The sequence below is a fragment of the Ceratotherium simum genome, chromosome 4 (genome assembly GCF_057802395.1).
Source record: "Ceratotherium simum simum isolate JZ-2026a chromosome 4, ASM5780239v1, whole genome shotgun sequence".
In the NCBI taxonomy this organism is placed as follows: domain Eukaryota; kingdom Metazoa; phylum Chordata; class Mammalia; order Perissodactyla; family Rhinocerotidae; genus Ceratotherium; species Ceratotherium simum.
In genome coordinates, this window is record NC_141903.1 from 41,813,295 (window position 1) to 41,825,785 (window position 12,491).

Here is a 12,491-nt window from a genome sequence, read left to right on the forward strand (position 1 = left end):
CACAGCCAGCAGGTAACAGAACCAGGATTGGACCCAAATGCCTGATTCCAGAACCTTCTCATGCATTTAAACACGCTTTGCTAATCATCAGCATTCTCCAGTGAGGAGAATCTCACTGTCCACAGGTTTCAAGTCCCAGCTCAGTGATCTCCTCCTCCAGGAAGTCTTCCTCAATTTCTCTTCCCTCTACCAAGCCCTACACACCTTCCTCTGTGTGCCCGCAGCCCTAGGTTCATCTCTACACAGTAATAAGGCTGTGGCCTGGTGGTTAAGAGCGTGGACTGGGTCAGACCTGGTTCGAATCCTGATTCTGCCACTTACTGGCTGTGTGACCTTGAATAGTTCCTTGCTAGAGGTTAAGCTGGGCATCAAGTTCCTCACCTGTAAAATGGGCATAATAACCACCACATAGGGTTACTCAGGACTGAATGAGACAATACACATAAAGTGATTAGAATAATACCTTGCAAAGGTACAAGTAAACATTAACCAGTAGATCACTGATGGAGGTGGTGACGGTGATAACGAAGATTTCTGTCTGTTCCCACAGCCCCTCCCTCCCAACCCCCCTCACCCTGTGCCATGTCATTGTTGTCCGGCCCCGCGTTAGACCACAGGCTTCATGAGGGCAGAGGCTGTTTTGCTCACCATGTGTTCATGCCTAGCATGGGGTCTGGCACCTAGGAAGCCCTTGGTAAGTGTTCGCTCAGTGAGTGGGATGTTGTATATGGAGAAATACACTTGGCAAGCAGGGGGGTCCAAACACACTGTGACTGTCACCAAGGGTCCCAGAGAGCCTTTGCATGTCTCCAGGGGGAACAGAGGAAGCGTCTTGTTGGGGCCTCACAGCCAGGACCCCTGGTGGGGGAGCACCAGCCAGGCCAGACTGGGCCACCAAAGGCACCCCTGTGGTTACCCCAGCAGCCCCGACATCCCTGATCCCCTGGATGAGTGACAGGGGTGTGAGGAGAGCCCCTGAGGCCCACATAGGCCTAGTGCTCCCTTAATGAAGACAAAACTGCTGGTCTCGTAAAGCTCCCATCCTGCTCCCAGAGCCACTAATCGGCCCAGCCCTCCTCAAGATAAGTGTTCTGTTGGGCTGCTAGGCCACCTGCCTGCTGCTTAATTACCTCCATCTCCGACAACTGTGTGTGGAGATAAGGCTCCTGCTCAGCGCTGCTCCTCAGACCTGCAGCCCACGGCATCAGAGGCAGCAGACCCTGGCCCCGGAGGTCCAGGCTCAGCCCCTCTGGCTCCTGCCACCCAACCAGGAGGTCAGCTTTGCCATCTGTGTGCAAACCCGTGCACCTGGGAAATCATTCATTAGCATAGAATGTGGGTTTATACTTCCTCTGAGCTCAGCTCCTGGGAACCTGAAACACACTCAGCACAGCCCCCTGCTGGGCCCCGTGGCCACCTCCCTCCCACCTGAGGCCGCATCACAAAGGGCAAAGGCGAAACCCACAGAGGAAGACACAGCAGGTCCTGCTGAAAACTGGAGACCCTGGCGGCTCAAGGCACCCCAGGCTGGGCCCTGGCAGAATGGGAGGGCAGGCCTCTTGAGCACAGAGAGCCAAGCTCCCTGACACAGGTCAGCATCAGAAATATTACAGTAAGCAGCCCCATCATTACTTATCACTGTGGGAAGACTGGGCATGTCTGCCCCGAAGCTGGCGTGGACCAGGCTCTATCAAAGGAGGGCGAGCGTCTGGGCGGGGAGGTGCCGGCCTGTTCTCTCCACTCAGGCACACTTGGAGTGTAGCCTCCATTTAAGGAGCAGGCCAGCTGACCACAACATTTCAGAGGAGCGTGGCCAGGGTGGGGAGGCACATGTGAGGAAAGATTCAGCAACAGACTGGGAAGCTTCGGAGGAGGAAGAAACGTGAGGTCAGCAAGCACTCACAGAGCCCACTCCATGACAAGCACCAGGCAGGGCACACAGATGTGGGCAAGACCGCCAGGCCCTGCAGCAGGGAGCTTGCAGGTCTGGCAGGGAGGCAGTTGGGAAACAGACAACAACCACACACAGTACGAGCTGGGACAGAGAATAATTGGGTGCAGGGTCAGGAGGGAGGATCTGCTCTCCACACAGAGGTCAGGAAGGGACATTGAGCTGAGGCCTGAACACTGGGCTGGAGATAGCCAGGCAAAGGGCAAGGAGAACAGTGACCCAGATAGGTGGGGGCAGAGGGCTTGGCGTGAGGAGGCTCTCATGAGGGGGGATGGCTGCCAGGTGGGACCCCAGAGGGCAGAACTCAGATGCAGAGGCGGGGCCGGGAGAAAGCAGCGGTGGCTTGAATCTGCAGAGGCCACCCCCAGCCTGAGCCCAGCCTTGTGGGAGTTGCTGGGAAGGTCCCAGCGCTGCAGGTGCACCAGCCCAGACAAGGCACTGAAGAGGGCACTGAGCATTGGCTGGAGAGCTGGACTTGGCCTTGGAAGCCCCGCTCACCACTAGAGCCTTCAGATCTCCAGTGATGACTGCCAGGACCAAAGAGTGGGCAGGGCAGTGGTCTAAGTTCTCAAGGAAGCAATGCTCCAGTGCCTGAACTCTGTCCTTCCAGGCTCGCCCTTCTCTGTGAAGACAGAAACACAGCTGAGGGCGTGCCCGCCCCTCCAACACCTTGGCTGTGCTGGAAAAGCCATCGGCAGCCCCTGAGGGAGGGGGGTATCCAGTGAGTGCCTCACCCCCATGGGGAGCAGAGGGGACAGAGTGGGCCCCCTGCACATGTACAGCGCTCTGGGGTGGGACAGTCTCGCCCCTCATCACGCCGTGGAGGGGTCAGTTCTGATCCAGAACTGCTGCTGGCTGGCCATCTCTTCCTCTGCCAGTTTCTTCTTGGAAGTTTCAAACCCAGACCGCCTCTTTCCCATCTCCAATGGTTTACTCCTAATAGCTGCATTGTCAGGCACAGGGCTTTCTAGCCTTGTCAGGAGCTGAGTCTTCAAGTACTTTCCATTTTTAAAGATCCCAGCTGGAAGCTGTCAATGGCCTTAGTGCAGAGCAATTGAATAGCAGAAAATGAACTAATTACAGGTTGTTATTGAAAATCTATTATATACAAATTGCAAAGAAAACTCATTAAAATATGATGCTTTGGTGATTTTTTTAAACCCTCCCTTTGGAGGGAGAGGCAGGGGCGGAGTGGCTGGATACCTTGTCCCTCTCTGTTCTGGGGTAAGAACTCCCAACGGGGCTGCAGAGCAGGGTCTGGGTCTTATGCTCACATGTCACAGCCCAGTCTAACATTATGCACCACGGAGAAACTTGAAATTTTGCATGGAACAGAGAGCTCTCTGAATGTTAGTAAATACTTAGAAATGGCTGCAGAGGAAACAAAGAATTTCATTACAAAGATAAAATGAGAACAATTTAAATGTCAGCTTTTTACCAGGATAGCGCAGTATTGTCCTCATAAATCTCAGTGTTTTTGCAAAGCTTTTACAAGGATTTCAACATACAGTTAAGCACTGAGGGTCACATTACCGATTTCCAAGCTTGCTCCCTGGGATTGGTGTGCTGGGAAGGCTTGGGATGTAAATGACGGAGCCGTCTAGATCCCAGATCTCCAAAGGCTCTTCAGATGCTGAGGCTGCCGCCCAGGCTCCAGGGAAGAGCCCAGAAAGCAAGATGAGGGTGCACCCCAGCCTAGTTGCCTCCTGGTCCTGCCAGCAGCGCCTTCTCCTCAGTGTGCGTGTGGCCCACGTGGGTGGTGTAGGATCTGCGGCACCTGGAGTCTCCAGGTGTTTTGAGGTGTGGAGAAGACCCACCTGGTGTGTTTCTGAGGGGTGAGCCCTCGCTAAAGCTGTACACATCCAGGAAGGATTCTTGGAGCACAGATCACTTGTCCTCTGCCTTGTGGTCTTTCCTTCCTTTCCAGCCACTTCTTTTCAGGCTCTGTGACAGTGCCCTGCAAGACCCCACCACCACTACGCAGGCCCTGCTTGTGGGCTGTGCAAGGAACAAGGTGCCAGGGAGCAGAGGGGTCCGAGAGGGTTCCACTCACATGGGAGTAGTGACTAAGGGGGGTTGGGGGGGCAGCATATGGGCCACACACGGGGCTGGGGGCCCTCAGAAGCCCCAGCACCAGGATGGCCCCTGGCAGGAGGTGGCTGGAGAGCCAGGTCCTGGGGACAGACAGGACCTGGATAGGCTGAGAAAGGCATCTTCTCCTGTAAGAGGAGAAAGGAAGGGAAGGACACACCCAAGTTGCTGCTGTCTGCCTGAAACAGGCACTCAGGTGGCACATGAGGGGCTAGTTGAAGACCCCAGACCACAGACCAGTAACCCACCTTAGGTTTCCTCTGCATCAGCAACACCTGCTGGCTCCTGGTCCTTAACTTATCAGACTGTCACTGAGTGACTCTCCAGCCCCAAAGGCGGAGGGTGCCTCCCCCTGGCCCAGAGCCCAGCCCCTCCCGGGCCCTCCCTCTGGGCGGAGGGCACAGGGCGGAGGGCCGAGGGCCGGGCAGGTGGTAGGTGGTTGAAATATAGGCAGAGGCCATGGGACCAAGAGTGCCTGAACGAGGACAGCAGCAGAAGGAACACAGCAGTAACAAACCCAGGAGGCAAAAAAAGGCAAAAGAAGAGTAGGGGCTGATCTGAGAGCAGGCCAGTTTGTTATTGCCTGAGGCCTTTCGTTCCAGCTGGAGGGCCGGGGAGCAGGAGAGAGAAGCCTAGAGCTTTCCGTATGTGGATATGCAGCCTGGTATGTAGTAGGTGCTGGATAAACATTTGTTGAAAGGACTAAAGACCATGATGGATTTTTTTAAATTATAGTGAAGAGGAAAGGTTCAGAGTGGTCGTGGCAGTTCCCAGAGAGAACGAAGAAGAGGGTCGGGCATTCTCTGTGGTGGTGGAGGCCATCCTAAGCCATCTTACTGCCCACACATGGCACTTGCTGGGGTTAGCGGCCCACCACGGTTCCACAGGGGTGTTGGGTTAGCTAGATGGCTGGGTTGCTTCTTTTCACTCACTGCTGTCCTGGTGGGACTTGTTTTTCCCCAAAAGCTGGCCTTCCACTAGATAATACAAAACTACTCTTAGATCCCTTTATAACTGTGGCATCTGACAAGTCTTTACCAAATGCCTCCTGGAGGCTCCCAGGCTGGACGCTGTGAGGAGGCCCACAGCCAAGAAGTGGACTGGGATTAAAATGCACTTAGCATAAAAGTGGGAGCCTGGGAGGTGTTCCCCACTGATAGAGGGGAACACATTCCGGTTCTGGGTAGGAGGCAGGCCATATGCTTCAAGCCCCAAGTTCCCATTTTAGCTTGCACAGGATTTGGTAGGGTTCTAGGGTCCCCAGACTTTGGCCTCTGCTTATGAAGGCTGCTGTCGTCTTAGGACCCATGGGATCCAGGTTGGTCCTGGGTCAAGCAAACGCATAACTATTTTGTTGAACCATGGGCTGGACTCAGCAGAGGTACAAGCAGGAAATCAGTCTCTTTCTCCTCTGCACAGACTTTCCAATGAATCCTGAGGCTCCTCCTGCCTGTGGGCTGAGGAGGAGGACGCACTGAGGACCACTGACTGGTTTGACCTCACCACTAAGTGGCCTACTGTTGCTCTTTAAAACATGGGGCTACTTGGCAATGGTTTTCCATTTCGGGCTTTGGCCAGAATGCCAACCCCTCTGGCACTGCCCCATCCCGCATCCCACTCCAGAGTCCTTGCAATCTGCCCAGGGAAGGTGGGAGGGATCCTGGTGTGCGAGCAGCCCCAGTCAGCCTGTGGGCTGAGCCCTTGGGGAGCCGTTCTTCTCCAGATGGCACGGGTGTTTTGTCTTCAGACAGGTGCTTTAAGCACAACTGTTTGTACACTTAGTCAGGATTGCAAATTGCATCAGGTGGGAGTGGAAATGGGGCCCAAATGACTGCCTGCTCCACAGGTGGTGGGAGGGTCGGTGCGGGAGGGCGGACGGCTCCTCAAAGTGCCTTTTCTGGGCTCACTTGTCTTCCCAAAGGCTCTCCAGCCTCTCCCAACAGATCCCCACTGGGGAGGCGCTCACGGCTCTCCGGAGCAGGCTGCTTCCAGGAACTGCCAGTGGCTGAGCACTTGCTGTGTGCCAGACGCTGCGCCAGGCACCCGGCAGGCCTGTCCTCCCAACCCCAAGTTCTGAAGATGAGGAACTGAGGCCCTGGGAGGCTGGGGACCTGCGGGGGGGCCCACAGGTGCTAACACAGAGCCCGACGCAAAGCCAGGTCTGCCAATTCCAGACCTGAGCACTTAGGGCTCTGGGTACACACCCAGCTCTAGAAAGGATCTTTTGGAGTCTCCATTTCTTCCCCTAGAGGCCGAGATCCAGAGAGCCCTGGTGACCTGTGACTCTGAGATTGGTGGGGGCCGGGATCAGTGTGGCAGACCTTCTCTGAGGGCCCTTCATCACGTGTGCTGCAGAGGGCAGGGCCCCTACGCTGCATCTTCTTTCTGGATGCCGCCGTCTGCTTGCCGCGGGTACTTTCAGACGTGTTTACTGACGGCCCTTTCAGATGACACAGTGAAAAGAGCCGCTTAGGACTGGTGGACCTCAGCTCCACCGGGGAAAATGGGGCTGCAGGGAGCAGGCCTGTCACTCAGAACAGGTGCCCCCATGCTCCCTCAGGGATCAGGTCCCCCGTGGAGGGATGCTGTCCTTTCAAACCCAAAACCTGTCAAGTATTTATCCTTTCTCAGCTCCCACAAATAAAAGTACTTCCAGAGGCTCCTCGCTTTAGCCCTGTGCAGCCCTGCTGTTGGTCCCAATCTTCAAAGTCCACCTCTGCGCACCAGTGCTTAGAAGTGCACTGGCACTCAACAGCACGTTCAAAGTCGGGGAAAGATTGGCTTGGGAACAACACTGCCTTTCATGTGTGTTCAGACCACCCCTCCCTCAGGGCACCCTGCTGACACCTTGGTGGGAGCCAACAGCGGAGGAGGAGCTCGCCTGGCTGAGCACTGTCCACAGAGCGGCTGCACCAGGCCACATGTGGGGCCACCACTGCCCAGTGCACAGGGCATGATGGGGGATTTAGGGGTCAGTGGAGGCCACCTATGGCTGGCTCAGACAGGACGGGTCGGGAGCTGGGCCCAAAAGACTAGAGGTCAAATAAGGGCATCGAGAAAGCCCTCAAGGCTAGCCCAAGGCCCAGCCAGCCTGACACCTGGAGGTGCTGAGTGGACAAGTGGACTCAGTGACACTCAGGCTCTCTCTCTGTGAAGACAGTGGTCGTCTTGTCTCCCAGACCACACCCCCACCCTGGAGGGAACTGGGTAGGTACAAGATGAGGGCTGAATCCAGCATCGGCCGTGTCCTGACCACACCTGCAATGATGCAGCTCTCTCCCCAGGGACCCTTGAGGCCTGAGGGTTTGGGGCACATCCAGAATTACTGTCCTGCAGAATGATGGACAGTTGACGGCTAGCACTTCCTGATGAAGCTTAGGGCTTTCGGGTTTGGGAAGAAACAGAAAACGTGGACTGTTCACTGGCAGGGGTGGTGGCTGTGAGGAAGGTGGGGGTTTGGAAAGAGAACAGCGGTGGTCACACCAAAGGGAGCCTCAGAGGCAATCTGGCATATCTTCCCCTAAACGCAGACATCAGCCCTGCAGATTGTCTAACTGACTGCATCCTGTACAGTTCAAGTTCTGTGAATGTTTCCCAGGTCTCACCCTCCCCAGCCCCACCGAGCACACAGCACATAACTCGTCTTCCTCCCAGCCAAAGATGTGCACACACCTCCCCAGACAGGAGGGGAGGCTACAGGAGGCCTTCTGAGTGCTGGCGGTGTAGCCTTGAAGGGAGCAGCGGCTGCTGCCAGTTGGAGAAGCAGTTGGTAGCTGCATCTAATTGGAGAGACACGTCCATGCGCTTCCACTTTGGATGTTTTCCTGTGTTCTCTAAATTAACAATGAAGGTGGGAGCTGAGCAGGGCTCCTGGTCCCCTGGAGTCAGCTCTCCATCATTCAGAGGCTGATTGTCCACTTTGGATTGTTCATGCCCAGACTCCCGGCAGCCTCCCTGCCTCCCCGGCTGCCAGCTGCCATCAGGTTAGAGTTCGAAAGCAGCCTTTGTGAAAGAGAAGCAGAGACAGGAGGAGGGAAGACTCGAAGCAGCTGGCTTCTTCGAGTGCCAGCTGATGAATGGTTCTGGGCAGTGGTGGTTCTGGAGAGGAGAATGGAACCCAGGGTTAAATGGATGTAGGAGGAGAGACTGGGGTTATCTGTTCAGTACGCCCCACCTGAGCCTCCACCCTTGTGTGCCCGACTTGCTTTGAAGTCAGGATAAGTTATTACTTTTGATTGGAGTGAAGAGCACAAACCCAGCCCAAGCCCATGGTCCCTGGCCTCCAGACGGCAGGCCCCAGCCCCTCTGTGGGCTGCCTGGCCGGGCAGCTGGCTAGATGAAATATTCACGGGCTCAGATGCTGAGCAGCTCGACTTAAAAGGCCCGTGTTGGACTAGTCTGACTGTGCCTGCCTGCTCCTTTGAAGAGCAGGGGCACAGAAGGCTGAGGTCCTGCAGGCTGTGTGGTCTGCAAACAGAATGTCACCAAGATGCCCAGGGTAGGGGAGTGGCCTGCATCACAGGAGGGCAGTGTGGTCCTTACGATGGCACAGCCGCAAGGGCACTGGCCCAGGCCTCAGTCTCCCCAGTGTGCAGGGATGGCCTCCTGGACTCCAGTCCCTATTCCTCATCCTCAGATGGGGTGCTCTGCGGCAGGGGTGCTTCCAGGGGGAGTGGCCTGGCCGGCAGCTGTCCCTGCGGGCTCTGCAACGGACAGTAAGCTTCCAGAGTGAACAGAGACACCCCTAGCAGGCGTCAAATGGCTCAGCACTATGGTTTAATTTACAGGAGGAAGGTTCAGATGTGACAGCCATGGTCTTTGAAGTAACAAAACCAACAGGTTAGGAAGCTCTGAGTAAACGTGAGTTTAAGGAATTGGAAACTCCTGAATTGAAGCAGCAGGTGAATATTTGCTCTCCTGTGTTCATTCGTGCCTAGCACCTGCCCCAGGCAAGTTCTGGGCAGGGCCCTGGGGGACGTAGTGGTGACCATGGCAAGCTGGCCCTGTCACCCTGCCTGCAAGTTTCTTACTGAGGAAATAGTTCAGGGCTCATGATAAGGAAGCCCTCCCACGATGGACAGTCTGCCATGTGGACAGACAGGGCACCCACAGACAGTGCAGAGGCACCAGGGCTCAGAGGCAGAGCATGGCAGGGCCCACGGTGTATTACAGAGCTTGCTTCTGAAGCCACATAATTAATCTCAGATAATAATAACAGCATTAATAGCTGATGCTTATTGAGCGCTTACCATGTGCCGTGGCACCGTTCTAAGTGCATTCATTAATCCTTACAACATCTGTGAGGACATATCATTAGCCCCTTTTTGCAGAAAGGGCCTGGAGGCACCAAGCACAGGAGTAACTTGCCCACATCTCAGAGCTAGAGAGTTGTAGGCTAGGATTTGAACCCAGGAGTCTGGCTTTGGAGCCCAAGCTAAGCTATACTGCCACTCAAGTAATTCTAGACACTTTCAATTCTCAGCATATGTTTCAGAAGGGCCCTTGGTACCTCGAATTTGGCAGGTGTTGGCCTTGAAGGTACCAGTGGTTGTGGGAGGAGGAGTGTATCCAGAAGAGGGGGCACTGCTGGCCAACGCTGCCCACTCCCACCCCCAGCATCCTGGCCCACAAAGGCCGTCCCACCCCAAGCACCCTGGCTTCTAGAGTCTGCTCTTCCCAGCAGTCTATGAAGGACGCAGTGGGGCTTCAGAGCCCTCATCCCAGCTGGGCCAGGATGAATCTGGCAAGCACTTCCTGAGGCTCCATGTGTCCAGCCCTGAGCTTCTGTGGGCTGCAAGTGGACGGGGACCTGGGGCCAGTCAGGCGCACGGTATTCACATGTAGGAGGCAGGCAGCAGGAAGCTGTGGCCAGTGGCTCTGCTACATTTGTTATTACTAATAACATTTACTCAATGTTAACCAGTTTAATGTTATCTTATCTACGGACAACAATCGTTATGAAAAGGATACCATTTGTCCCCATTTTAGAGTTGAGGAAACTGAGGCATAGAAAGATTAAGCAACTTGCCATGGTCACCCAGCTGGGACCCAGTAGGCAGAGGATTCGAACCCCGGCATGGTGGCTGCAGCGTCCCCACCAGCACATCTGTGACGGGACCACATGTGACTGAGTCTGAGCCTCAGCCTGAGGGCAGATCTGAGCGCCCTTCTCCGCTCCTGGCACCTGGGGCTCCTGAGCTCCATCTTTGTGCCTGATTTAATCATGAAAACTGAGTTTTCTTTATTTAATCAGGGGACTGGTTCCTCCTCGGTCTGGCAGGGTTATTGTAAAAATCAATTAATACACGTTTGCAAAATGCTTTGAGATCTCACATGTGGGATAGGAAGCATTAGTACAAAACAGTTTTTTGGCGATGCTATTTGGCATGAAAAATTGTCCTCTTGGCTCTGGTAAAGAGCCTTTTTTCAAAATGTTTTCCATCAAAGGGTGCAATTACTGATTCTGGAGGGCCTCCTGACGCAGTCAAGACAGGCAGGCGCATCCTGCCCGTGGCCTGAGAGATGCCCCTGCAGACCCTACCCCTAAGCCTGCACGATGCCCACCCCCCACCGGCCCCAGCCCCCAGGGTTGGTCTGCAGGTGGAAAGAGCTTAGCCCAGGAAGCAGGGGGCTGTCATTCACACAACAAATGCTTCCTGGCAGGCGCTGCTCTAGGCTGTGGAGATTCAGCAGATTTCAAACAGACAAAAATCCTCACTCTCATGGAACTTGCATTCCAGTGAAGGGACACAGATAAACAACAACAGAAACACAGATCAGAACAAGAGAAGTGCTTCTGAGAACAACACAGAGGAAGAGTGAGGGCAGGGCAGGGGGCAGACAGTGGGCAGGTGGGTAGCAGAATTTAGATACGGTAGTCCAGGGAAGGCCTCACCAAGAAGGGCTCTCTGAGCCACTGTTGAGGGGGGTAGGGGCACTAGACATTAGGTCGCCTGTGGAAGACACATCCCAGGCTCTCAGGGAAGAATAGGGCTGTTGGCTGGAGTGGCTTGGGAAGGAGGGGGTGAGGTCAGAGGTCCTGGAGGGCCCTGGAAGTCCGCGTAAGGGCTTGTTTTTACAGTGGGAGAAACAGAACGTCTTTTGGAGGGTTTCGAGTTGAGGAGTGATGTGATCTGACTGTATTTTAAAGGAATCACTCTGGCTGCTATTTTGAGAAAACTGTCGCAAGGCAAGGGTAGAAGCAAGCAGACAAGTTAGGACGCTGTTGCAATAATCCAGGTGAGAGAGAATGGTGGGGAAGGCCAAGGTGATGAGCCGGACCGTGGCGAGAAGTGGTCAGATTATGGGTGTATTTTGAAGGGTGGTGCCAAAGAGATTTGCTGATGGGTTGGATGTGGTTATGAGAAAAGAGATGAGTCCAGAATGACTCTGAGGTTTTTGGCACAAGAACCAGAAGGATGGAGCTGCCATTAACTGTGATGGAGAAGACTGTGGGTGGAGTAGGTTTGGGAGGGAAGATCAGGAGTTAATTTGGAGGCATATTGAGTTTGAGGTGCCTTTCGGATATCCAAGTGGCAATGTTGAATAGGCAGCTGGATATTTGAGACTGAGTTCAGGGGAGAGATCCAGGCTGGAGAAGGAAATTTGGAAGTCTTCAGCATATTGACAGTGTTTGAAGCTATGATCTTGGATGAGATCACTGTGTGGGTGGGTGTAGATGGAGAAGAGAATCCAAGACTGAGCCCTCAGAGTGTCCAGTGTGAAGAAGTCAGGGAGATGAGGGGGGCTAGCTAAAGAGAATGAGAAGAAGATGCCAGAAATGCGGGAGGGAAACCAGGCAAGTACCATGTCCCGAAAGCCAAGAGAAGACTGAGTTAGGAAGTGGACAGTTGTGCCAAGTGTTAAGATGGCACAAACAAATTAAGGTGAGGACAAAGAAGAGAGCATTGGGTTATTAGTTTGGAGGTCTTTGGTAACCTGGAGGAGCAGTGTTCATGGAATGGCATGGGAGGGGTGCAAGAGCCTCATTGGAATGGATTTAAGAGTCAGTGGGGGGCCGGCCCCGTGGCTTGGTGGTTAAGTGAGCGCGCTCCACTGCTGGCGACCCGGGTTCGGATCCCGGGCTCGCACCGACGCGCTAAGCCTCGGCCATGCTGAGGTCGGCCCCACATACAGCAACTAGAAGGATGTGCAGCTGTGACACACAACTATCTACTGGGGCTTTGGGGGGAAAAAATAAATAAATAAAATCTTTAAAAAAAAAAAAAAAAAAGAGTCAGTGGGAAGACAAGAATTGGAGAAACTAGGTATAGAGCACTCTTCTGGAGAGTTTTGCTGTGATGAAGAACAGAGGAATAGGGCTAGTCAGAGGGATAGTTGAGTCAGGAGGTTGTAACAGCATGTTTGTATGTTGATGGGAATAATCAAGCATGAAGGGGAAATTGGTGTCGTGGAAGGAAGAGGGGATACCGCTGGAGTGACTTCTTTG

At 54.3% G+C, this 12,491-nt stretch overlaps 1 protein-coding gene across 1 annotated transcript in view; it reads left to right on the forward strand.

Moving 5' to 3' along the window:
* Positions 1-12,491, forward strand: part of FSTL4 (follistatin like 4) — a 398,184-nt gene that overhangs the window by 291,508 nt on the left and 94,185 nt on the right. The gene's annotated exons all lie outside the window — the stretch shown is intronic.